The sequence below is a fragment of the Physeter macrocephalus genome, unplaced genomic scaffold (genome assembly GCF_002837175.3).
Source record: "Physeter macrocephalus isolate SW-GA unplaced genomic scaffold, ASM283717v5 random_2793, whole genome shotgun sequence".
NCBI classification, from domain to species: Eukaryota; Metazoa; Chordata; class Mammalia; order Artiodactyla; family Physeteridae; genus Physeter; species Physeter macrocephalus.
The window spans coordinates 5048-10213 of record NW_021148079.1 but is presented as its reverse complement, the minus strand read 5'-3'; the positions used below and the strand labels follow the sequence as shown (position 1 = coordinate 10213).

Genomic DNA, 5166 nt, shown 5'->3' with positions numbered 1-5166 from the left:
AAACTCGACAAAGCTTATATACAAGAATGGATAAGCTATGTGCACTGTGGCTTACTCATATCATGGAATACTGAACAATCACAAAAAATGATGCAGGAGATGCAAATTTACTGACTTGCTAAAATGCTCGTACTAAATTAACTGAAAAAAAGTTATAAAATTTGGAGTAATCCTACTTGCACAGAAAATGGAGAGGTAGTTTTACATCTTTTTTACAAGTTCTACAAGCCAGTGTTTGTGAGAGGCAGGCTTCACATCCACTGTTGGGGTGGACTACAAACTGGCATAGCATTTCTGGATGGTAATTTGGCAATGTGTATCAAAAGTCTTACAAGTATGTCACACTCAGGTCATTCCACTTCTAGTTCCTTATTCTACAGAAGAAATCCCGATGGACACAGAGACGTATATACAACGTATTCACAATGTTTCTGACAGGAAAAAACAAACTGTCTAAATCTAATGGCAAAGAATTGATTAAACTATGGGACATCAATATGATGGAATACTACATGATACATCATTCAATGAAAAAAGCAGGAATATGAAATAGCAAGTATACTACAATTTTATTTTTGTTATCCCTAAGTGGACAAAATATATTCAGAGAAAAAAAAAGACTGAAAGTATACAGACCAAAATGAACAGTGATTATGTCTGGGTATTAAGATTATACGAAAGTGTTCTCTTGTAACTGCATTTTCTATAAAGAATATATGCAACTCGTAGAGAAAGTTTACAAGCAAAATAAAACCTATCAGAAAAATGAGGCTTTAAAAAAATCCTATCACAACAGTATCATGCCAAAAGCTAAGCATATATCATATTAAAAATTCAATAGTTTCAAGTTTAGAATTTACCTCCAAGCCACAAATCCTCACTAAGAGATTCCGCAAAAGCACTCGCACCCAGGTCACCAATGAGCGTGTTGTAGTTCAGAGTGATGCGCCTCAAACCAGCCATACAGTCAAGATCAGATCTCCCGGAAGGAAGACTCTCAGCCCAGGTTTCTTCATGCCTCCTGGTAGTCGGATACTTCAAAGATTTAATGGGAGGAAATTAAGATGCTTGAATAAAGAAACAGGGTGTGCCTACTGAGTATGGCTTATTATGTCAGAGATTTACACACACACACATATCAAGCATATATGGCAGGGGAATCAAGCTGAGAAATTAAACAGTCAGTTCTGGTTTACGAGTCCAGTGACCCAGATTCTACTCCGTCAGTGACTAGATTCCAGCCACTGGATGACCTGTTTCTGAACTGTTATGTAAAGTTGGACAACGCAATTACAGTCCATGAATTGTTTTCCTTACCTTCTAAGTCAGGGAATTGGTCCTAAATTCTATGATTGCTGAGGCTCTAAATGCCATCATTCTGTCCTCCAATGGTCTCCAAACACCTGACTGGGTAACCCATAAGAAAACTTTTTAACATGCATCTTATTTATTAACAAATTAGATACACGAAGTTCTATACATATAATGTATGTACATTATAAACCACGCAGATATTTTTAAAATGATACAAAGGCAAATAGGTTCTAATATTTACTTTTCCTAAATCTAAGACATTATTTTAGTATTATTTAAAAATATTTATTTATTTATTTGGCTGCACCGGATCTTTAGTTGCGGCATGCCAGATCTTTTAGTTCTGGCGTGCGGGCTCTTAGTTACGGCATGCGTGTGGGATCTAGTTCCTTGAGCAGGGATCGAACCTGGGCCCCCTGCATTGGGAGCGCAGAGTCTTAACTGTTGGACCGCCAGGGAAGTCCAAGGCATTATTTTAAAAACTGTATTACAAAATGGATCTCACATGCTACCTAGGGCATGCACACAAACTTTAGAGGCCTGGACTATGCACAGCAAGTGTGATGTGCCTTGGGAAAAATAATGGTTTGACATTTAACCACAAGTCTTGTCTTAAAGACGTTCAATTCTTTATATTCATAAAATAAATTTTGGTAATAGGGAACACTGACTTTAAATGAAAAAAACTCTTATTACATTCTTGAAAAAATAAAGGACTCAAAGTGCCTTTGAAACTCTAAAACGAAAATCATTAGTGTCATTTTTCTATTAACAATAACTTCCAAAAGCTCCAAGGAAAAATAACAGCGATCACTTACAAATTAGTGATTGCTAATAACAGCAATCAATTCCAAACTATTTATACCAATTAGTTCATTTAAACCTCATAATGAGGCACAGAGGTTAAGTGATTGGTTCATGGTCACTAGCTATGAAATGGGAGAAAGGGAATCGGAACCTACGCCATTTGGCTTCGGCACCCATGTTCTTGACTGTTTTCAGTCCCAAAGGCCAAGGGACTTGCCCTGTATAGGATCAAAAAATTTTTCAATTTTTAAAATCTAAATTTAAACATTTCCAGCTTTGTGGGCTATACAGTTTCTGTTGCAACTACTCAACCCCACTGGCGTAGGGTGAAAGTAGCCATAGCTACCATGTAAACAATGGGTGCAGCTATGTACCAAAAACACTTTCTAAACAAAGGATGCGACTACGTTCCAAAAACACTTTCTTTACCAGGCGACGGGCTGGATCTGGCCCACCAGCCATAGTTTGCCTATCCCTGATCTGCACCATCAAACTATTAAAAAGGCTTCATGTCAAATTATTCAATAACTTTAGGCCTGAATACAGTCATTATAACCACTGTAAAGTTGTTAAGGCATTATTTTAAAAACTATATTTACAAATTGCTGATGTAGTGATTTTTAACTTATAAACTACAGCAGCTAATAAACACTTGATTCATTTAAGTCTTGAAGACTATAATGGCATAATTTTTTCACAGTATCACATTCAACGTTTTCAGGAAATAAAAATACATAAAAATATTACTATGTATTATATATTAAATCTCTTATTTCTAAAATTAAGTGGACTATCTTTACTAAATGGTAGAATCCCAAACTGAAAACTGATCATATTCTTTCAACAAAACGAAAGCTGCACTCACATGTATCAAAAGACAAAAATTAACTGCCCTCTGTATCAATATATTAATGTGCTTCAATCACATATGTTTTCATGAAAGTTCAAACGTAAAAAATCACCTTTAAGATCTTGGCCATGTGATCTGCTCCCTGCCATGTCAGATTACACCCCATGAAGTTTACTGTCTTCAGAGTGACAGAGTTCTTTACACCTTGCCAAGTAACTAAAAGGGAAAAAAAAACCACACACACACACAATAAGATGAAGAGCCTATACATTTGTCAATCTTGACTTATTTGCTTTTCTTGAGTCAATTGGAGGTTTATAACCACATTCTTAAGATCATTAACTACAGTCTTCCCAAACAGGTAATTGATGAACAGATGCATTCTAAAACTTGTCGGTAACAAAGTGTTATTCCAGTTAACAGCAGCAGTTTAATTCTATTTAGATACTAAAACTGAATACGCTGAATACTGCAAACATTATTCCCAACCACTCAGTAAAATACTACATACATTTTGAGACACAGGAAAAAAAAGAAACACCTAAAAATCTTAAGACTCTTCCTATTTTCATTTCCAATGATACTCCTCAATCTTGATGACCAATCAGCGATTTAAATGTCAACTATAAACCCAGTATTCTATTAGCTCCTATGCAGTATACTAGAGCCATAGAAGAGAGAGGACCTCAAACCATCTGCTCCCTCAAATTGAAACGCAGGCTTCCTGACCCCTCCAGACCACTACTGGACACAGGGAACACACACTAATGTTTCAGGACTCCAACTAACAGTCACCTGCTTTGTGATTACTTCCATGACACACCCCCACTAACACCACTGAGTTTGCTGCTCTTACGGGACGTGACATATATTTCCTATTTTAACACATACCACAGTGCATTATAATTATAATTACGATTACAGAGAGATGTTCTAACAATTTAAAGATAATGATGACTTTTTTGCTCTTTACATCTTGCTATTTCCCTTCCCATAATATTTCTTGAAGAAAAACATTAAAATGCAGACAAACACAAAAAACAGAAAATATACAAAATGTGTGGTTTGTGGCTTAATACAAACTTAAGTAAAATTAGTTCAGACAGTATCCAGCATGACAAACTTCCACGGTACAAATGAGAATGGACCAAGGTTTGAGCAGGCACAGGAGACAATCCAGGCATGAACAACACCAAGAAAAGGTAGACAGGATGTAACGTGGTGTGTAGGAAATCACGAGACCAGTCTGATGAGAAGAGACTTAAACAGGACTGAAAGTCACTGGCTAAACCTCCATCTCCAAGTGGACGATTCGCAGAACACAGGTGCACCAAAGTGGCCGATTTATTCAATCCCTTTAATGGGGAGAACAAGTTTAAAATTTCATTGCTTTAGTTTGCCCCAAAAGCAACTATCAAATGTTGGCAGGACGCTAAGTCTCTCTCTCTCACAACTAGCCCATTTTGCTCCACGTTCCTTAGCACACCGACGCACTTACACAGCATTTAAGAGCTTTACACAACTAGAAGTCACATCTTTATTTCTTATCGCAGGAACATGACAACTGTAAACTTTATTTCTGTCACAACCTAAACCAAAATTATTGTAAAATGAGTGATTTAAACCATTTATTTTATCATCATTAAAAAGCATCTCAATAAAAAAAAAAGCATCTGCTCTGTGCTAAGGATTGGAAACGACTCCTGCCCTTAAAGCTTTCATTAAGGAGGGAGATGTATAAACTCAAAATTTCAATCACATGAGATAAAGAAACATAACCTTTATGCACAGAGGTTCCTATGGAGGCAAAAAGTTATATCTAAGTGACGGCTTCATGATAACCCTGAAGTACAATGTAGAAAGAGGAGACCATGCAGAGTTGGAGTACTAGGTGCACTTAACCGCACAGGGAGCATCTGTGCAAAGACACTCAAGGCTGACACCTGCTGGGCACAGTAAATACTGCAGGTGGCGATGACTTCAAGGCCAGGGGTCCAACTGTGAGAACAGACAGAAAGGAAAATAGAGATGCTGGCCTAAGCAAGCCTGGGAGAGAGCATGGACTGTATCCCACAGGTGATGAGGCCTGGGGCTACCACTGGCTGAGTAAGGGTGTCTCCGCTGACTAGAAAAAGGCACCCCTCTGCTGAAGGACTGATTAGATAAAAGGGAGTGATCACAAAAAGCGCCCCTTC

At 37.5% G+C, this 5166-nt stretch overlaps 1 pseudogene; it reads right to left on the bottom strand.

Moving 5' to 3' along the window:
* Nucleotides 1-860: 860 nt before the first annotated feature.
* Nucleotides 861-5166, bottom strand: part of LOC112063052 (centrosomal protein of 78 kDa-like) — a 7140-nt pseudogene continuing 2834 nt past the window's right edge.